Genomic DNA, 22,546 nt, shown 5'->3' with positions numbered 1-22,546 from the left:
CAAAGCAGATGCTGAGATTCATAAGCCAAACTTTGGGCCGAATGCAGGGAATTATATGAAAGAAGAGGGAGATAGGAAGACTTGGAGGGAACAGGAGCTCCACAAGAAGAGCAACAAAAACAAAACATCAGGGCCCAGAGGTCTTTTCTGAGACTGATACTTCAACCAAGGACCATTCGTGGAGATAATCTAGAACCTCTGCACAGATGCAGCCCATGGCAGCTCCATGTTCAAGTGGATTTTCTAATAATGGGAACAAGGACTGTCTCTGACATGAACCCAGTGGCTGGCTCTTTGATCACCTCCCACTGAGGGGGACACAGCCTTACCAGGCCACAGAGGAAGACAGTGCAGCCAGTCCTGATGAGACCTGATAAGCTAGGGTCAGATGGAAGGAGAGGAGGACCTCCCCTATCAGTGGACTTGGAGAGGGGCATGGGAGGAGATGAGATAAGGGGGTAGGATTGGGAGGGAATGAGAGAGGAAATAAAAATGCTACAGCTGGGATACAAAAATGAATAAACTGTATTAATATAAAAAATTTAATTAAAAAAGGAAAGCGCAAGGTAATGAAAATTAGTAAAACTTAGAGGTTCCAAGGAAATTTGAAACCAATGACAGTGAAAATGAGAAGGTTATCAGGAATATTTGAAAATCTCTATTCCCCAAAGCTGAAAACCCAAAAGAAATAGATAAATTACTGAGATCACATGATTTAGAAAAATCAAATCCAGTAACTTAACTAGGCCCAAAATATGCAAAAAGAATGAAACAATGAGTAAGTCTCCCCAAAAAGAAGAGCTCAGGACTCACTACTATACTTTAAGAAAAATGTAACACCAACACTTCTCAAACCATTCTACCAAACATAAAGGCAAGTAGTGATACCATATTCACTGTATAAAACCAGAACTACACTGGTTCCAATTCTGCATAAGGACACAATAGAAAGAAAAAATTATAGACCAATTTTTCTGATGAACATTTGTGTAAAAGTTCTCAAAAGATGTTCGCAAACTGAATAAAAACATGTTAAGAAAATCGTATATTGCAACGTATTTGCTCTCAGGCCAGGAATCCACCTAAGTAGACAAGCTGACAGAAAGCACTTGCGGATCTCAATAGACAGAGCAAAGGATTTGGGAAAGTTCTGTGTACCTTTAGGTACAAGCATAAAGACATTAGGAATAGAAGCACTCTCATTCAGTGTGACAAAAGCTGTGTTTTACAAACATAGAGCCAAGGATGTACTAAATGGTAAAATTCTGAAAACACTTCCTATAAAATCTGAAAAAAGACTAAAGCACCTGACCTCTCTTATTTACTCAATCTAGTGCTCAAATTCTTATCTAAAGCAACAAGAAAGGAGAAAGAAATAAAGAGATATGATTCAGAAAGAAAGAAATGAGATTATTCCCATTTCCAGATGACATGATGTTATATTTGAAACATACTATATATGGCACCAGAACACTTTTAGATCTGAAGGATACTGCAGAAAAGTTGGAGGACACAAAAAATCAACAGCTTTTCCGTATATCAATCATTAACTTGTCAGGAAAGGAATCGGAGAAAATGTCCTATCAAAATTCTTTTAAAAGCACATAGGAGTAAACTTACCCAAGAATGCGGATTGCTTCTACAATGAAAATTTTAAGATACTGAAAATAAAATTGAATATGATAACAGACAATTGAAATATCTATCATCTATGCTTCTGTATTGGCAGAATTAACTTTGTGACAACAGATATATTACTATGACTAATCTACATAATTGTAATTCCTACAAAATTCCAGTTATATTCTTTCTAAAACCAAAGTCCCAAAATTCATACAATCGGAAAAAAACAAACACCTGAAACACAAGCAGAAAGAATACTGCTCAAAGACTCTAAATATATGTCGTTAAATTATACTAAAGAGCCAGCTAAGTCATCCTGTTACTGACACCGCAGGTAGATCATGAAAGGGACAAGAGCAGAGAAGAGGGTCCAGGCCCACACAGCTACAGTGACCAACTATTCCAAACGTACAATGGTAAGAGCTTCATCAGATAGTGCTGGTAGAGCTGTATGTCCAAGCGTGATTGCAGAGAAACAACAGTAAATTCATTGCTATCACTTCATGTTGAAATAAAAAATCAAAGTCTTCACTTAAACGCTGAAAGTGTTAGAGAAAAACATAGTGGGGGCAAATTAAGATATACACTTTGGCAAGAACCTTCTGAAATGGACTCTGATGCCATTGAAAATAGCTCAAAAGTTTATTAATGGGACTACCTGACAAACAAAATCTCCTGTATAAGAAGGAAACTGTCAGCAGAGGGAACAACACACAGCTCACAGAACGTAAGAAAGTCTTCGCCAGTTTCAGGCAGGGACTTAATATCTAGAGTATATAAAAAAAACCTCAAAATATACTGTAAAAAAAAACAGGCTAATAATGCATCAAGACCACTTGATTTGACATGACAACACAGAATGAGGAGCTCTCACAAGGCCGCACACCTAGAGGAGGAGGTCTAAGCAGCTCGTGGGAGCATTACCCTTCTCCAGAGACAAGTCCCTGACAGGTTATATAATTCCACATGTCAGCTCTAAACACATGTGCATAGGAACAAAACTATATTCTACACAGACAGAGCTGATTTTATATAAATCAACAATAATAAAAGAAAAGGTCATCAATTTGAGAGGAAGTGGGGGGCATTGAAAAAGTTCTCTGGAGAATGACGTAAATGACTGTAGAGTACTCATGCATGACACCCTCACAAAAGTATCTGATCACACAACCCTTAAAAGAATATAAATAAGTGAGTAACACTTATTTTTATTTTAAAAAACACTTATTTTTAAAGTGCACAATATTCTTGCCCATTAGGAAAATAAAATTAAAATGACTTGAAATTCCATCACACCCTAGTCACGATGGTTATCATCAGAAATACAATTGACAACATTACATTTAAAATATAATTTTATCATTCTCTTTCCAAAAATAAAAATGTGGTATATATACACAATGGAATTTTATTCACCCACAAAAAATAATGAAATTAACCCTTTTCAATACTCCACGTGGATAGTATGCAAGGGTGGACTTCACTTTCTAGAGAATTCAGTTGTCTTCCAAAAATCAGCTAGCAAGTGGCAACTCTGAACATGCAGATCTAAGGTCAAAAGAAAATCTTTGCAAATACAAAATGCATGACATATTTGACCTGACTTTACAGAAATCTCCTGTAGAGTTCTATAATTATAGAAAATAATTCCAGGTTCCTGCAATTTCTTTTAAATAGTGATTCTTCTTTATTAGAAGTTAATTTGAGCAATTCCTTAAGAACACTCTGGACCTTAATAATTAATATCTGTGTGGTAGCTCATGTGACATTTTGAGGTCAAAAAAGGCCTCTGGCACTTTTAATATATTGGCATAATTTGGAAGACAGGTTATACTTGTGTTTTCTGTGAAGAATTTTGGAAATTTGGCCTGTACCACCCATGATCATTACATTCACTAGCACAAATTATTTTAGCTTGGGCAGCAACAATAACTAAGTCTTTACTGAAGTAAATATTTTATGTTAAAATGATTTTTTCCAAATTATAATAATTCACACATGACTGTTAATTCTTTAATAATTTTTTGAGCACTGTAAATTTTATTTCCTCACATGATAGTATGAGATGAGAGCCATACCCAAGCTGTACAGATACATGGGTTGGGCTGAGTCCGGAGCATTCCTATCTAAGTATCCCAGGCCTGGGAACTTGTAGCTTCCGTACAAGCTAATCTTCTGCAAGCCCAGACCCTGAAGGCTTCAGCTTCCAGCCTCCATCTTCTGACGTAGGCATAGAATGTTTTCAGCCTCAGTATTTAAACTGCTGAATAAGCTCACCCCTTCAAGTTCTTTTCTGAACTCTGGATGGCTGGTTCAACTTAGCTGTTCTGGCTCAAACTTCTCTCCAAGCTGACTGATTCAAACTGGCTGCTCTCTATTCCTCTGTGAATTATTCTGTTTGGAATAACTTCTGAACTCCACAAACTGAACTGTATGAACTCAGCTACACTCAAGTGATTTCACCAAATTGTATTGTGCTCCCGAACTCTACTGCACTGTCTTCATTAACTCCCTGCTCTCTATGATTCTCTTAGGTAGGTTCTATGTCTTATCTGTTCTTGTGAGAGTTTAGCATACCCTATTCTTGACTCATTCAGTCAAATCTTTTTCTGACTCCTCAATTAGACGTCATTGTTTGGGATTAACCGTGTGCACAAGCTCTCTCCAATCTTGCAAGATGGCTGGTGAAAAAGCTGAGAGGCCTGATGCAAAGGAGAAGGCTGCAGCCAAGAAGACTGGCAGTGCTGATGCTGCCGCTGGTGCCCCGGCTCCTCGGACAGCCAAAAAGGGTGACCCTCAGGTTAAAAAGCCCAAGACAGGGAAGCCCCCATTGCAGCCAAAATCCTGTCCTGGTTAGAGAAATTGGCAGGTACTTCCAATCTGCTGTATATTCCAGAAAGGCCTTGCACAAAGGGAAATACTCACTTTCAAAGTCCAAAGTTGAAAAGAAGAAAAAGGAGAAGGTCCTTGCTACTGTCACAAAAACAGTTGGTGGTACCTGGGTAGAGAAGCTGTGTAAACTGCTGAGGTGTTAGCCTACTGAAGACATGCCTCGGAAGCTGCTGAGCCAGTGACTCCTGGGACTGTCCTGCCCATCCTCACCGGCTGCCACAGGGCAAGAGAGAGGTTTTCCTGAAGCAGCTGGGCAGAGGCTACTACTTGTCCTGGACCTCTTGCCCTCACACAGTTCCTCTGCACAGAGCACACCAGAAGTTTGTCTTTGGCTCCTCTACAAAAGTTGATAACAAGGTTAAACTCCCCAAACACCTGAGTGACGCTTACTTCAAGAAGCAGCTGCTGGGTGAATCCAGGCACCAGGGCTGTGAGATCTTTTATATTTTTTTATTTTTATATTAATTACAATTTATTCACTTTGTATCCCAGCTTTAGCCCCCTCCCTCATTCCCTTTCAATCTCACCCTCCCTCTCTCATCTTTTCCCATGCCCCTCTCCAAGTCCACTGATAGGGGAGGTCCTCCTCCCCTTCCTTCTGACCCTAGCCTATCAGGTCTCATCGGAACTGACCGCATTCTCTTCCTTTGTGGCCTGGTAAGGCTACTCCCACTTCAGGGGAAGGTGATCAGAGAGCCAGCCACTGAGTTCATGTCAGAGACAGTCCCTACTCCCCTTACCAGGGAACTCACTTGGAGCCTGAGCTGCCATGGACTACATCTGCGCAGGGTTTCTAGGTTATATCCATGCATGGTCCTTAGTTGGAGTATCAGTCTCAGACAAGACCCCTGTGCCTAGAATTTTTACTAAAAAAATTAGTAAAAGTTTTTTTACTAATTTTTCTGTTGCTCTTCTTGTGAAGCTCCTGTCCCCTCCAGGTCTTACTATTTTCCCCTTCTTTCATAAGTTTCCCTGCACTCTGCCCTAAGTTTGGTTATGAGTCTCAGCATCTGCTTTGATACAGTGCTGGGTAGAGCCTTTCAGAGGGCAGGAAATACAATAATACAGATCAGCGCAAGGCCAATCAGAAAACTGTGGACTTGAAGATTCTGGGGAAGACCAAAGCTGTTCCCCAGCTGCATGGCCGCTTCTGTCTAAGTTCTCACTGACAAATGGGATATGTCCTCACAAACTGGTGTTCTCAATTGCTAATGGCCTAAGTAAACAGTTTCGCATGTTTAAAAAAACAAACAAAAACATGTGCACAAACATTCCAGCCAGAGGGATTAAAGGTGTGCCCCATGTCTTGTTTCAAATAGAGGAATTAAGGATGTGTATTCCATCTAGAGGAATTGAAGGTGTATAGTAAGGTCTGTATTCCAATTAGCTCACACAGACCTAGGTCTTTGGATGTGATTCTTTTGCCAGAGCAGCCATGTTACCGGATTAAAATTTCTCTACAGGTACCCCTCCATAACACATACGTATGGTAGCAGGCATGTGAAAATGAAAAAATACGGCTGTGGTGTCTTCAGGAGTTTCTGGTTTAATAGTGAGAGATGGCAGAGGGGAAGGCACTGTCAAGATGGAGGCCATGTAGCTCAGAACTCAAAAATAGCATGGCTTACAGGAAAGAATTAGAAACATGCATATCAAATCCTCAAGAATTCATTGGACTAGAAAAAGAAATTTGTGGATGGAACTTTGAGAAGCAGTTAATGGGATTTAACCGGTAGAATTGAGAACAGAGTGCCTTCAATGCGGCTTGGGCAAGTATTTAAAAGAAAACGTGAAATGCTGGCAAGACCGGCTGTTAGGTAATGTTGGGATGTCCAGAGGACAGAGGGAGAAGAAATTACCAGGACCTCTATTGACATTCCCCAAAGATACAGTGCAGGCTTTCTCACAGTCTTGCTGAACTCACCTCTGCAGACAGTGCTTGAGTTAGATTTTCTTCTTCACTGAACTCGCCATGGGTGACTAGCTCTTAGGGACCCTTGGAAAGAAGGTGCCATTCCTCTCCACTTCTGCAGCTCTGTCAATTTTTTTGGTGCCAACAACATACTTTTCCCCCACCTATTGAACAGAGTCTGATATTTTTATGTGTTACCAAAATGAGAAAAGCAAAAACAAGTGTTTTTTCAGAATCAAAGCGACTGATCGGTTTAGTTAGAACCACTTTTCTCTACACAAAGGAAGCACTAAGGTGAACTTTTGCAATATTTTTTTTTATTTTCTTATTTTTCCCCCTAACATGGGCATATTGGAGCAGAAGGCTCCTGTCATTTTAAATAGAAAATATCTTCAACTCCGAAAATTTAAGCAGCAAAGAAAATGAAGGCTTTGGCTTTTGGAACCCAGCATTTCTCCAGGCTTTTTAACAAGCCTGGAACTTCCTGGCACCCATGGCAGTTGCCACCCACTGCCATGCAACTGCCCACATGCTTCTGCGTGTTTGCCTTCCTGAGCACATCTAAGAAGCCAAACCTTATCAAAGTGGCAAATAGGGGGAATATTATTTCTTTCATCTATGCTGGGTAAAAATAAAAGTTCAGTTTTAAAACTCATAACTGAAATAAAACTATCATGAGAATGGAAACTTGAAATTCACAAATAGAAGAATGAGAGAACCTCTGTGCTGTGTTGCCAGGGTCGGTCTGTGGTGTGTGTGTGAAAGGAGAGAGGGGAAGTAATGAGAGAGAGGAGAAGAGAGAAAGAAACAGACAAAAAGAAAGAGAGAAGCATACATATGATGTGACTCGAGATTACGCACTTCAGTTCCAGGCTTGAGTTCTTACTGTGGGGCAAGCGCATTGCTAACTTATTTTATTATTATTATTATTATTATTATTATTATTATTATTATTATTATTATTTACTTATTTCAATTCATTCACTTTGTATCCCAGCTTTAGCCCCCTCCCTTAGCCCCTCCCAACCCTGCCCTCCCCTCTTCTTCTCCCTTGCCCTCCTCCCAGTCCACTGAAAAGGGAGATCCACCTCTCCTTCCTTCTGATCCTAGTCTATCAAGTCTCATCAGGAGTGGCTGCATTGTCTTCCTCTGAGGCCTGGTAAGGCTGCTTCCCTCTCAGGGGGAGGTGATCAAAGAGCCAGCTACTGAGTTCATGTCAGAGACAGCCCCTGTTCTCCTTATTAGGGAACCCACTTGGAGACTGAGCTGCCATGGGCTACACCTGTGCAGGGGTTCTAGGTTATTTCCATGCATGGTCCTTGGTTGGAGTATCAGTTTCAGACAAGACTCCTGTGCCTAGATTTTTTGGTTCTGTTGCTCTCCTTGTAGAGCTGCTGTCACCTCTAGGTCTTTCCTCTCCCTCTTCTTTCATAAGATTCCCTGCACTCTGCCCAAAGTTTGGCTATGAGTCTCAGCATTTGCTTTGATACCCTGCTGGGTAGAGTCTTTCAGAGGCCCTCTGTGGTAGGCTCCTGTCCTGTTCCCTGTTGTCTCCCTTTTTCTATATCTATCCCATTTGCCTTTCTGAGTGAGGATTGAGCATCTTACCCGGAGTCCTCCTTATTGCTTAGTTTCTTTTGGTTTCTATTGTAAAATGATGGCTAAGCTCTTCCGATTTTTTCCAGTGCTACTAGAAAACAAAGAAGAGCTTTGGTGAGATCAAGGGAGGTGACACGTCCCTAAGAGGCTTTGCAGAGCTGAGGAAGAGTTCTTAGGAGAAAGACCTCACATTGTCTAATGAGCAATGAGCGTTGCCTTGAAGATCCTCAGCAGACAGGAGGAATGCACTCTGCATGGGGAAGCTGGCACTGGGAAGGCGCTCAGAAAGTCACACTTCAGATGCAGCAGCAAGAAGGGGGGAGGGCAAGAAGGGTTAGGAACCTCTATCCCATGCTGTGCTGGAAGTCAGGACTCAACCTTGGAGATCAGGGAATAGTTTGGTCAGATTCCTTATTGAAAATAAATTCAAAAGAAATTGAAATTGAAACTGTAAAGAGCGAATAGAGGTGTCAGAGAGAATGTAGACCTGAAAGAGAGTTCCAATTTAAAACAAAAGTATTCTCCCCTCCTTTATCCTGATGTCATGGGGGAAGACAGAGAAATGTAGACAGCGCAGTGCTGGTAAGCTCTAGCCACTGACTTTGATCAAGGACTCCACGGTCACTTCCTGTCAGGGGCTCTAAGGTAGGCTGTCTGTCTCCCCAAGACATGCTTCTTCCTTTTCCTCATTCATCGCTGTCTGTTTGGGGGATGAGGCACCCACCTCTGGGCGAGCTGTCTGTTCTCCAGTTCTCTCTCGCAGTGTGAGGTGATGACGGAGATGTAAGGAAACGTGTGCCTCGAGTTAGTGGTGAGAAAATTCGTGTCTCTTTGGCTAAAGAAATGCCTAAGTGGAGAGGTGCCTTTCCCCAGCTGGAATGTAGATATGGGGGTGGGGGTGGGCATGCAGCAGCCACATTTTAATCAGCTGTAAGAAAGAGCCAAAGTCCTCTGAGTAGGCCTTCTTGATGCTGGAAGACAAATAAAGTGGAAGAGAACAGCAAATACCCAAAGCCTGAAGAAACGCGCTCCAAAAGTAAACCGGGGAGCAGTTCACCACGTGCCTACCTAGGTCATGTAGGCAGCTCTGTGAGCTCCGGCGTGGCTCTCCACCCTGCAGACTGGAAACCTGTAATTAAGCTTTGTGCTAAAAGCTAAGGTTTAAAACTAAGAAACAAAGGAAGAAATCCCGGATGGGAGAAGGGTTAATAAGGTTCAGAAGCCGTGTGAGGAAGAAGGGGAGACACACAGGATCAGGAGTAAACCCTGACGTGGTGAGGGCAGGAGGGTGCAGTGAGTAGACCCTGCCATGGTGAGGGCAGAAGGGCACAGTGAGTAGACCCTGCCATGGTGAGGGCAGGAGGGCGCAGTGAGTAAACCCTGCCATGGTGAGGGCAGGAGGGCGCAGTGAGCAGCTCAGCAGTTCTCCATCAGAGAGTAAAAGCTCTCCCAGGGATTGCACGTCATGTCACACCCACTCACAAACCTGGAGGCAGGCGTGCCTTTGCTCCTCTCTCTCCCTAGTGACGGGAATCTGACTCTGTGTAGAGTGGCCACATGCCCCCAATGCTGGGTTTTCCATCCTTCCTTCATTCTGAGAACAGTTCCCGGGGGAAGAGAGAAGTTCTTGCCTTTTGACTTCCTAATTACAGCTACTGGCTGTAGACATATAATGGGCACACAGCAGTGAGGGGATTGCACAAGCTGCAGTCTAACAGTTCGCTTGGGACATCATACTATGTGTTTACAGTAGACCTACCTTTGAATCCCATTATCTGGATTCCTGGATATCAACACCCAGTTTCCCTATGAACCTGAGGCCAGCTTGGTCCACATTGTGAGTTCCAGGTCAGCCAGGGCTATGCAGTGAGACCCTGTCTCAACCACCACCATCACCACCTCAGGTACACCTCGGCTGGAGATACGGCTGAGCAGTTCGGAGCTCAGCCTGACTGGCTGCTCTTCCAGGAGACTGGAGCTGAGTTCCCAGCACCCACGTCAGGCAGCACATAGCAACCTGTAACTCCAGTTCCAGGGGATCCAGCACCTTCTTCTGGCCTCTGCAGGCACTCCCACACATGCCAACACGCACACACATGCACGCATGCGTGCACGCACGCGCGCGCGCGCGCGCACACACACACACACACACACACACACACACACACACACACTAAACAAAATAAACCAGAGGAAGGGAAGACGGGGGCAGGGCTGAGAGCAGCACCCACCCCGCGTCCACTCCTGGGCCTGACTCGGTCAGGTCTCTAAGGCCTCACTTGAAGATCAGGGCTCTGCATTTGTCAGGGCCCTGGAGAAACACTGAATTCATTTTCTCCACATCAACAAAGGAGTGCGCTAGGGAAAGCACACTGATGCCAGGCAGACAAGAGTGAGAGACAACTACGCTGCAAAGCAACAAAGTCTACTGGACCTAACGAGCCAGAAGGCGCCCTGCTCTGGGCCATGGGGCTGTTGGAGACATGCACCTCTTACGGCATTGCCACCGGAGGCAGAGGATCAGGACAATCACCATCCTCCTCGCACCGTCTGGACCCCTCGGAAAGCAGTCCTACAGGAGCAGGAGTGGGCTCCCTGTCTCTACCGTGTACAGCGGGCAGATCTGACTTGCCCCAGGCGCATGTGCCGAGGAGGGAGGTGCCACTCGCCCCTTCTGGTTTCCCTGCAAACATATGCACACAAGGTTGGACTCACTTTTGTCATTGGAAAGCAATTTTTGAAACAAACACCTCAAAAATAAGCATAGCAACAAGAAGATAACGAGAAGCATGAACTGCTTGAGTGTCCTGGCTAATTTTTTCTAAGTGTGTCCACCACATTGCACAACTGAAACCGAGTGTGCAGCGTTTTATACCGGTTGAGAAGTCTGTGCATCATTGGACGTGTAGCAGGCCTGGAAGCCACCATCTCATTCTAGATGGTAGAAAGCAAATAATCCACACTCATGGGTACTCATGGCTGATGTGTTATCATCCCTGCAGAATCGATGGTCACATTTGAAAACACTGTAAAATAATTATTGGATTTTGAATGTCTGGATGGAAGGCAGAGTTTAGGGTAATGAGCAGCGCACAGTTAATGCTGCATACTCCTGCAGTTCAGAGAATGCCGAGTCCTCTGTGGAGGAACACGCAGAAAGGGCATCGGGGAAGGACACCAAGGGCTAAGGAAAAGACTCGCCCACGGCCAACTGTAAGGGACAGCGCATGCGCAAGGATAGCCTGGCCTATGCGCACGCTGGAAAAGGCAGGTGTCCTGTAAACGGCCTAACATGGGCCAGAAGAGCTGTTGATCTCACAAACTCTGGCCCACGTTCACTCATGTCCCTGCTCCAGTCCCTTGTCCCAAGACAAGAAAGTCTGGGTTTGTGGATGCCCTGCAGACGCCCATCTGCCCTTGCCTGGAATTATTGGGGCACCCAAAGACTCTATTGCCTGTAGCGAGAATACGGAACATGTCATGAATATTCATTAAATTCTGTTACATTAAAATAGAGTGAAGACTACACGCTAAAGTTGTAGAATTATAGAGCTGAGAGACTGTTCAAAAATTATTAACTCATATTAGAAAGAGCGAATAAAAAGTGAATGTGATTATGTGAAGTCAGAAGCAAAATGAAAAACGACTATTTTTTAAAGTTTTTTTAGAAGTTTCTTACAAAATAGAAAAAATAAATTGATGATTCTCTAGAATACATGTTTTAAAAAATTTCCTCAAGTTAGAAAACTTGGTTAGACCAATTATCATAAAATAGAGAACATAATTTTCAATTTACAAATTACCCTAACAAACTTAATGATTTTTCCCTAGAAGTTCTGCCCAAACTTTAAAGGAAAACAGCAACAAAAAACTAAGCTATTGAAATTGTTTGGAACACATTACCTTATCTTCAGCTGCCATTACAGAACATCACGTACTACTGGGCAGTGGAGGCCAAAGAAGCTGAGTTCTCAGTCAGAAGGAAGAGGAGTCAAGTTCTGGATAGTTTAGCTTCTGCTGTGCTTTCCCTCTGTGGTAAAGTAGGCTTCCTGCTCACTAGGTCTTCAAGTGGCCTTTCCTCGAGTGTCAGTGTTTGGAAGAGAAAGGACAGAGGAGACCAAGACTGAGAGACTAAAAAGAGAGAGCAGAGGAAGGAGGATGGGAGACAGAGGTAAAGTGGGAGAGAGGAAGGAGAGGGAGATAGAATGGGGAAGAGATGGGGAGAGAGCAAAGCAGAGAAAAGAGGGAGAGAAGAAATAGGTGAGGAAGAGGGAAGGACGAAAGGGGAAGATGGGAGTTTAATGCTTTATCATTTTTAATGATTAACTATTTCTTTTATGTTTTAAAGATTACAATTATAAAATTTTTCCATTTGCTTTCTTCCCTCCAAACCCTTCTGTAAATCCTTCATTGCTCCCTTTTAAATTCTTCTTTTTTCTTTAATTGTTCTTGCTTGCATATGTATATATTTTCTCAAATACAAAATTACAGCATGCTCAGTCTGTACAGTGTTACTTGTGTGTTTCTAGGGCTGAACATTGAGAACAGCTATTTCTACCAGTGTTCCTTAGTTGCCTATAGCTCCTTGTGTAGGGCTGAAGCACCTTGGTGCCCCGCCCAGCCCATTTTAGCGTGTGTATTTTGTTGTCCTTGTTCACTCTCTTATTTTTCATGAACACTAGCCTATGGCCTGGTTTCATGGCCCCTTCCTTACTTTAGCCACTCTGGAGGGTAGGCCTTCAACATATGACTCTGAAAGAAACAAAAACACTCAACCCATAGGACTTACAAAGAAAAAGCATATTTACAAACTCCTTCAGTGAGGCATCAACTTAGAACTCATATGTAACTGTTTTTAATTATATGCACAAATTACTCTAATTAAATATTCACAAATTAGCATAATACAATTGGAGATTAATGCAACTAGTATTTGTCTCAGAAATAAGAGGATTATTCAGTGTTAAGACCTGGAGGTTACAGAAGCTCCACAAGAAGACCAACAGAGCCAACTAACCAGGGCCCAGAGGAGCTTGCAGAGACTGAAGCACCAACCAAGGACCATGCATAGATTGAACCTAGGCCCTCTACACAGGTGTAGCAGATGGACAGCTCAGGCTTCATCTGGGCTTCCTAGTAAGGGGAGCGGGGGCTATCTCTGAGATGGACTCTGTTGCCCGCTTTCTGATCACTCCCCACTGGCCAGGCTGTCTCACCAGACCACAGGGGAAGAGAACTTGCTCAGTCCTGATGGGTCTTAATGAGCTGGGGTGGAGCTTTGGGGGAGAGGCTCCTCTTATCTCAGGAACAGGGAAAGATGGGGGAAGAGGGAGGGAGGGAAAGGGTAAGATCGGGATGTAAACTGAATAAATCATGAAATCATGTGTTGTATTTCCCCATATAGAAATGGTCTTCATTTTCCATAGTAAGAGGTATAAAAGCTTGTAGCTCATGGGAGAAATTCGCTCTGTTCTAGACACCTGCTGCCAGGAAGGGCTCTGTAACTGTGCAAAGGCTTCAGGTGAGTGTCTCTAGCATTTCCTGCTTCCATTCAGTCTTCGTCCCTTACTCTAAGGCACTTCATCTCTGCTGATGACTTACATCCAAACACCTTAATCTGCTGTCAGCACTTAGCACTTACTGTCCCTGTAAATGCTTAAGTTGCAAAGATGATGGGTATGGTAGCCATTAACCAAGAAGCTGTGATCTCTAATAAATGGAGGTAAAAGCCACATTAGTGCAGATCAAATAACTAAGCAACAGGACACTTTATAGAGAATTTCATTTCAATTTTAGAATTAAAGTGGAATTGACCATGATATGGAAAGTGTCATTTTCAAGGTGATTGGAATTTTCTTGATGTGAACAAATGGAGGGTGTTTTCCTTCTAAAACATCAGGGATTTTTTTTTTCTTTAAGAAAAGGCTCTTAGAATTAGCCATCTTCAGCTGAGGCAGAACCTTGGCTTCCAGGAAGCTACCAGTCTCAGGGTCTTTACCATTGCTGAATGAAGCAGCTTTCACTTTTCGTTTGAGTGTACCTCAGAGCTTTAAAACAAACTCACTTTCCATGATGAATCTTACCTTAATATATGTTATGTTTCTAAAAAGTGAGCAATAACTTGAATCTAGTAATAGAAATCTGAGAGTTTTTTTTCTTTTTCTCCTTTTAACATAAAATAAAATATAACATAAAATAAAATAATAGAGGAAAAGTAGAGAAATAGAATGGAAAGAGAACACATCAATTTTTTTCCACATGCAATGAAGATAGTTGTGTGTGTGTATGATGTGGACGTATTTTTTTAAACTAAGCTATGGTAAAACTCACCTTCAAACAAAGAGAAAAGGGCTTGCTGAAGTGACCATCTCAATCATAGTACACTAATAAAAAAATCTTTGAAAATCTCATACTAAACATGTTATTAAATATAAATGTGCACATTTGTTTGAACAAAGGATCTCTTGAAGAAGAGAGAAGTGTTTGCATTTGCAGAGTGCTGGTTCTGCTCCCTGTTAGCTATGTTCTCCATTGTCTCTTCTGTGAAATGTGATTCCCAAGTTTCCTTGACCCATAATCACAGTGAGGAAGGTAAGCAGGAGTGTGCTATTTCAGATTCCCCTGGGATGGAGCTGCAGGCTTCTCTGCCATAGCAGCTAATACCCTTACCCGAAGGTGGTCTCCTGGTGGTGAGACACCCTGGGGATGGCCAGGATGGGTTCTGAAACCTCACACAGAATGACAGTTTGCATAAGAAGCATCTTTGTGCTTTGTTCACGGAAAGGCCTCTCCCTCTGTCACACTGCTTTTAGAGGTACACCTGTGTTTCTGTAAAAACTGGGCCCACTGCCTCGTGTGTCTGCTACCAATTTGCAGGATTTTGCACACGGATTGAAAGTAATTATATTTTCTCCTTTCATGTTTTCTCAGATAATAAACACTTAAATATCCCCCTCAGAATGTTTAAATGATATCCAGATATATAGACACTAGCCAGACTACATACTACTACAAATAAAATCCACCCCCGATACCTGTGGCATCTCCCTCACACGTACAAGTTTTTGTGCACAGCAGTAATCCAGGAAGCCAGGCCACCATCTATAAGTCACATTATACAAGCAGCATCTCCAAGAAGAGAAATAATATCCACCCATTATCCATAATGCCCAGAGTCTGACTAATTAGTGATTGGTTTCCTATTTTTGTCCTTGCTTACAGTGTAAGGAACTTTGATGAGAAAAAGTCAAATATGCAACATAAGTGATTCAATCTCAAAGGATTTTGCATATGTGGCTAGCTCATCTATAGCTTCCCCAGGCCAAGAGCCTCCAATCCGGGCAGCTGGGAGCCCTGCCTTTGCACCACAGACTCTGGCTTCCATTTCTGAAGAACACAATGTGATGGTGCTGACAACCTTGCCTTGGCAAGGACTGAGTAAATCAGCTCTTCCCACTCTCACTTGGTTGGTTCTTGACTTTTTTAAACCTGTTTATACGGTAATGTGTAACTACCCTCCAGGAAATTCCCATTGGTTTCTAGAGGCTTGGTTTGTTTCCTCACAGCCTCACTAAACGGTAAGCTACATCAGTAGTTTTAATCTTGCCCATCTGTTAATAGGAAAAGGTCACGTTTTTATGTGAATTTATCTAATTTGATAAACATGTTTAGAAACTGCTTTTATCCCTTTCTGGCAGTCATTTATTCTTTTACTTGTCCTAGTTTGTAGAACTACAAAAACTTTCAGGCCACATCCCAGGGCAATACTTACACCTATACCTTCTCCTGGATTTTTACCTATCATCTCCCAGTAAATATTGCCATAAAAACCCACCTAAGAATGCCATGCTGAAAAAGGTGCACCGAAGGCATAGAATTTCTATCAAGAAAATGCAGAGCACTCCAAGAGAATAACTTGGAGCCGGAGAGGTTGCTCCATGGTTAGAGCACTTCCCCTTTCGGTGTGAAAAATCTAAGATCAAATATCAAGACTTCATTTAAAGCCAGATACAGATGGAGCACATGCTTGTGATCCCAGCGTTTCTGGCCAGCCTGCCTGGTCAACGAACCACGAAACAAGAGCCCTTGTTCCAGATGATATGGAAGGTGATGATTGACATTCAAGGTTGTTCTCTGAGCTCCACAAGTATGATATGGCATGCATATATACCATACACTCACACACACACTCATGCACACACGAACACACAATTTTTCAAACAGAGGATAAGAGATAGTAATGTGCAACTATTCTGAAGTCTAGTCTCTATCATAATGCAAATGCCAAGTTGGCTCTAACCCCCTTCCTCATTTTCTCCCAATCCCATCTCATCTCCTCCTATGCCCCTCTCCAAGTCCACTGATAGGGGAGGTCCTCCTCCCCTTCCATCTGATTCTAGCTTATTCGGTCTCATCAGGACTGGCTGCATTGCTCTCCTCTGTCGCCTGGCAAGGCTGCTCCCTCCTCGGGGGATGGGGCTGGGTGGCAAAAGAGCTGGCTACTGAGTTCCTGTGAGAGAAAGTCCCTGTTCCCCTTACTAGGGAACCCACTTGGAGACTGAGCTGCCATGGTCTATATCTGAGCAGGAGTTCTAGGATATATCCATAAATGGTTCTTGGTTGGAGTATCAGTCTCAAAAAAGACCCCTGGGCCCAGATTTTTTGCTTATGTTGCTCTCCTTGTGGAGCTCCTGTCCTCTCCAGGTCCCATTATCTCCCCCTTCTTTCATAAGATTCCCTGCACTCTGCCCAAAGCTTGGTTATGAGTCTCAGCATCTGCTTTGATACATTGTTGGATAGAGTCTTTTAGAGGCCCTCTGTTTTAGGCTACTGTCCAGTTTCCAGTTTTCCCCTTCTTCCAATGTTCATCCTATTTGTCTTTCTGAGTGAGGATTGATCATCTTACCCAGGGTCCTACTTCTGTCTGAGCGTCTTTAGGTGTACAGATTTTAGTATGTTTCTCCTACATTATAGGTCTAGTATCCACTTATGAGTGAGTATATACCGTGTGTGTCTTTCTGCTTCTGGGATATAGCATTCAGGGTGATCTTTTCTAGATCCCAGCATTTGCCTGAAAACTTCGTGATTTTCTTGTTTTTAATTGCTGAGTAGTATTCCATTTTACAAATGTACCACAATTTCTGTATCCATTCCTCTGTTGAGTGACATCTCGGTTGTTTCCAGGTTCTGTCTATTACGAATAAAGCTACTCCAAAGATGGTTGAACAAATGTTCTTGTTGTGTACTTGAGCATATTTTGGATATGTGCCTAGGAGTGGTATAGCTGGATCTTGAGGAAGCACTATTCCTAATTGTCTGAGAAACACCAGATTGATTTCCAAAGTGGTTCCCATCAGCATTGGAGGAGCATTCTCTATTCTCCACATCCTCTCCAGCACTCACTGCACTTGAGTTTCTGATGAATGTAAACTGAAATTTATAGTTGATTTGATTTGTATCTCCCTGATGACTAAGGACATTGAGTATTTCTTTAAATGTTTCTCTGCCATTCAATGTTCCTCCACAGAGAATATTCTGTTTAGCTCTGTACCCCATTTTTTAGATGAATTTCTTGATTTGTTGTTTTTTAACTTCTTGAGTTCCTTGGATATTAGCCCTCTGTCAGATAATAAAAATAGTGTTGGTGAAGATCCTTTCCCAGTCTGTAGCCTATTGTGTTGTTCTGATGACAGTGTCCTTTGCTTTACAGAAGGTTTTCAGTTTCATGAGGTCCCATTTATTGATTGTTGATCTTAGAGCCTGTGCTGATGCTGTTCAGGAAGTTATCTCCTGTGCCACTCTGTTTTAGGCTATTCCCTACTTTTTCTAAGAGATTTAGTCTCTCTGGTTTTATGTTGAGGTCTTTGATCCACTTGGACTTTAGTTTTGTGCAGGGTGATAAATATAGACCTATTTTCATTTTTCTGCATGTGGACATCCAGTTGGACCAGCACCATTTGTTGAAGATGCTGTCTTTTTTCCATTGTATGGTTTTGGCTTCTTTGTCAAAAATCAAGTATCCATAGCTGTGTGGGTTTATTTCTGGGTCTTCTGTTTGATTTCATTGATCCACCATTTTGTTTCTATGCCAGTACCATGCAGATTTTATTACTATTGCTCTGTAGTATAGCTTGAGATCAAGGATGGAGATACCTCCAGACAATCTGTTGTTGTACAGAATCATTTTGGCAATTCTGGGTTTTTTGTTTTTCCATATGAAGTTGAGAAATGTTCTTTCAAGGTCTGTAAAGAATTGTGTTGGTATTTTGATGAGAATGGCATTGAATCTGTAGATTGCTTTTGGCAGGATGGCCATTTTCACTATGTTAATCCTACCAATCCATGAGCACGGGAGATCTTTCCATCTTCTGAGATCTTCTTCAATTTCTTTCTTCAGAGACTTGAAGTTTTTTTCTGAACAGGTCTTTCATTTTCTTGGTTAGAGTCTCACCAAGGTACTTTATGTTATTAGTGGCTATTGTGAAGGGTGTTGTTTCCATAATTTCTTTCTCGGCCCTTTTGTCTTTGGTATACAGGAGGGCTTCTGATTTTTTTGAGTTAATTGTGATTCTAGCCAATTTGCTGAAAGTGTTTATAAGCTGAAGGAGTTCTCTGGTTGAATTTTGGGGGTTGTTCTTGTAAGCTATCATAGCATCTGCAAATAGTGATACTTTGACTTCTTTCTTTCCGATTTGTATCCCCTTGAACTTCTTTAGTTGTCTTATTGCTATAGCTAGGACTTCAAGTACTATGTTGAGGAGATATGGAGACAGTGGGCAGCCTTGCCTTATCCCTGATTTCAGTGGGATTGATTTAAGTTTCTCTCCATTAAGTTTGATGTTGGCTATAGGCTTGTTGTATATCACCTTTACTATGTTGAGATATGTGCCTTGTATCCCTGATCTCTCCAAGACTAAACATGAATGGGTGTTGGATTTTGTCAAATGCTTTCTCTGGATCTAAGATGATCATGTGGGTTTTCTCCTTCAGTTTGTTTATACGGTGGATTACATTGATGGATTTCCATATATTGAACCACCGCTGCATGCCTCGGATGAAGCCTACTTGGGCATGGTAGATGATACCTTTTATTTGTTCTTGCATTCAGTTTGCAAGTATTTTACTGAGCATTTTTTGCATCAATGTTTATAAAGAGAGATAGGTCTGAAGTTCTTTTTTTTGTTGTTGGGTCTTTGTGTGGTTTAGGTATCAGGGTGACTGTGGCTTCATAGAATGAGTTTGGTAAAGTTCCTTCTATTTCTATTTTGTGGAAAAGTTTGAAGATAATTGGATTTAGCACTTCTTTGAAGGTCTGGTAGAATTCTGTGCTGAAACCATCTTGGCCCTGGCCTTTTTTTGGAAGGGAGACTTTTGATGCCTGCTTCTATTTCCTTGGAGCATATAGGATTATTCAATCTATTTACCTGATCTTGATTTAATTTTGGTAAATGGAATCTATCAAGAAAATTGTCCATTTAAATTTATATTTTCATATTTTGTGGCATATAGGCTTTTGTAGTAAGACCTAATAATTTTTTTGGATTTCCTCAGTGTCTGTTGTTATGTCCCCTTTTTGTTTCTGATTTGGCTGATTTGGATAGTTTCTCTCTGCCTTTTAGTTAGTTTATCTGTCTTGTTGATTTTCTCAAAGAACCAGCTCTTGGTTTCATTGATTCTTTGAATTTTTTATTGGTTTCTAATTTATTGATTTCTGCCCTGATCTTGAATATTTCCAGCCATCTACTCTTCTTTGGTGTGACTGCTTCTTTTTTTTAAGGCTTTCAGGTGAGCCATTATGTTGTTTGCATAAGATGTTTGTATGAAGGCACTTAGTGCTATGAATTTTTCTCCTAGCACTACTTTCATCATGTCCCATAAGTTTGGGTGTGTTATGCCTTCTTTTTCATTGAATTCTAGGAAGTCTTTATGTTTTTCTTTATTTCTTCCCTAATCCAGCTGTCATTGAGTAGTGAGTGTTTCAGTTTCCATGTATGTGTAGGCTTTTTGCTATTTCTGTTGTTGAGGTCCAGGTTTAGTCCATGGTGGTCAGATAGGATACAAGGGATTATTTCAATCTTCTTGTATCTGTTGAGGCTTGCTTTGTGACCAACTATATGGTCTACTTTGGAGAAGGTTCCATGAGGTGCTCAAAAGAAGGTATACTCTTTTAAATTTAGGTGAAAAGTTCTGTAGACATCTATTAGGTCCATTTGATTTAGGACCTCTGTAAGTGCCCTTATTTCTCTGTTTAGCTTCTGTCTAGATGATCTGTTCCTTGGTGAGAGTGGAGTGTTGAAGTCTCTCACTATTAAGGTGTTGGGAACGATGTGTGATTTCAGCTTTAATAATGTTTTGTTTACAAATGTAGGTGCTCTTGTATTTGGGCTATAGATGTTCTGAATTTTGACATCTTCCTGGTGGATTTTTCCTTTGATGAGAATGAAGTGTCCCTCCTCATCATTTTTGATTAATTTTGGTTGAAAGTCTATTTTATTAGATATTAGGATAGCTACCCCAACTTGTTTTCTGGGTCCATTTGCTTGAAAAACTTTTTTCCAGCTCTTTACTCTGAGATCCTGTTTATATTTTTTTGCAGAGGTTTGTTTCTTAGATGCAGCAGAATGTTGGATCCTGCTTCTCAACCATTCTGGTAGTTTGTGTCTTTTTATTGGATTATTGAATCCATTGATGCTGATAGATAATAGTGACCAGTGAACATTATTTCCTTTCATTATGGAGTTGGTGGTGTTACTGTGATTCACTGCTTGTTTTCCTTTATTTTTTTTTGTTGTGAAGTTTATCTGTTTCCTATGTTTTCTTGGGTGTAGTTTTTTCATTGGATTGGAATTTTGTTTCAAGTATTTTCTGTAGGTCTCCATTGCTGTGTAGATAGTGTATAAATTTAGTTTTGTCATGGAGTATTTTGTTTGTTTTATCAATGTTGATTGAAAGCTTTGCTGGGTTGACATCTGTGGTCCCTTAAAGTCTGCATGACATCTGCCCAGGCCCTTCTGGCTTTCATGTTGAGAAGTCTGGTGTGATTCTGATAGTTCATAGTTCCTTTATAAGTTACTTGGCCTCTTCCCTTGCTGCTTTTAACATGTTTTCTTTGTTCTGTAGATTTAGTGTTTTGACTATGATGTGACATGAGTTTCTTTTCTGTTCTAGTCTATTTGGTGTTCTGTAGGCCTCTTATATGTTTATGGACATCTCATTCTTTAAGTTGGGAAAATTTTCTTCTATGATTTTCTCAAAAATATTTTCCAGACCTTGGAGCCTGGAATCTTCCTTTTTTCATCAATTCCTATTTTCTTAGATTTTTGTCTTTTCATGGTTTCCTTGATTTCTTGGATGTTTTGTGTTTGGGACTTTTCTGATTTTACTTTTTCTTTATTTTCTTGTATCAATTTCTACAAGGGTATCTTCAGCACCAGAGATTCTCTCTTCCATCTCTTGTATTCTATTGGTGATGCTTACCTTTGTGGTTCCTGATCATTTCTCTAAGTTCTCCAGCTCCAGGGTTTACTCTGTTCATGTGTTCTTTATTGATTCTAATTCTGTTTTTATGCCTTGCACCATTTCTTTCATCTGTTTGAATATGGATTCCTCTCTTTCTATGATGTTCTCTATTTTTTGTTTTTCCTTTCTACTTGACACTAATTTTACCCCTATCTGTGCCTCCATTTGTGTGGCTATTTCTCTGAGATAGTTGTTTGTTTCCTCTTTATGTGTCTCTAATAACTGGAGAAGCATAATTTTAAAGTCATTTTCCTGTGTTTCCAATATGTTGGTGTATCCATTGATTTGGGAGGTTGCTGGTGAAGCCATAATGTCCTGATTTTTCTTGGATGTGTTCTTTCGTTGACCTCTGGACATCTGCTTATCTGTAACCATGACTCCTTGTTCCTGGAGTCTGTACTCCAGAATGGGTTCATTTTTCTCTGGTGTCTGGAGTATTCTTCAGGGCAATGAGAGAGGTCCACAGGTTTGAGAGTGTGTGTTGGTGTTTCAGCTGTACCTAAGGGAGGCAGGTCAGCTGGCACAGAAACACAAATGCGGGTGAGCTTGTGTGTGCCTGTGCATGGAAGTGTGCCTTAAAGGGCAGGGTGCTAGAGAGTGTAGATGCCTGAAATGTGGGATAGGAGTTGATGTAGGCATAGGAGGGGTTGCAGGCACTAGCTCTCTTCTAGGGCCTAATGAGCATGCACAGATTCTCTGAATACCTAATTGGCCTAGCCATTGGTATTCAGCTCTGTCTGGGCTCCAGGAGTTGTTTGCCTGGACTTGACTGGTAGACCCACAGAACAAGGGCTTCAATGTTGAGGATGCTGTCCCAAGAATCCCTATGTTGCCCTCAGTGGGTGTATGGGTGGGAGAGAGATCTGATGTCTGGCTGTTAGCGTAAAGGGACCCTGGATCTAGGGCTCTGCATGTACTCACTTGAGGGCACACCCACTCTCTAGCAGGTCTAATCAGAAAGCACAGGGGTTCCCCCTGTTCTCTACTCTCAGAATTGGGCCT

At 41.7% G+C, this 22,546-nt stretch overlaps 1 pseudogene; it reads left to right on the top strand.

Annotated features, from left to right (window-relative positions):
• The first annotated feature begins 4,300 nt into the window (after positions 1 to 4,300).
• LOC129670266 (60S ribosomal protein L6-like) lies at positions 4,301 to 5,992 on the top strand (annotated as a pseudogene).
• Positions 5,993 to 22,546: the final 16,554 nt, after the last annotated feature.

The sequence above is a fragment of the Psammomys obesus genome, unplaced genomic scaffold, assembly GCF_907164565.1.
Source record: "Psammomys obesus unplaced genomic scaffold, mPsaObe1.curated_primary_1811, whole genome shotgun sequence".
NCBI classification, from domain to species: domain Eukaryota; kingdom Metazoa; phylum Chordata; class Mammalia; order Rodentia; family Muridae; genus Psammomys; species Psammomys obesus.
Note: the sequence above shows the minus strand (reverse complement) of the source record. Positions and strands in the feature narration are given on the sequence as shown.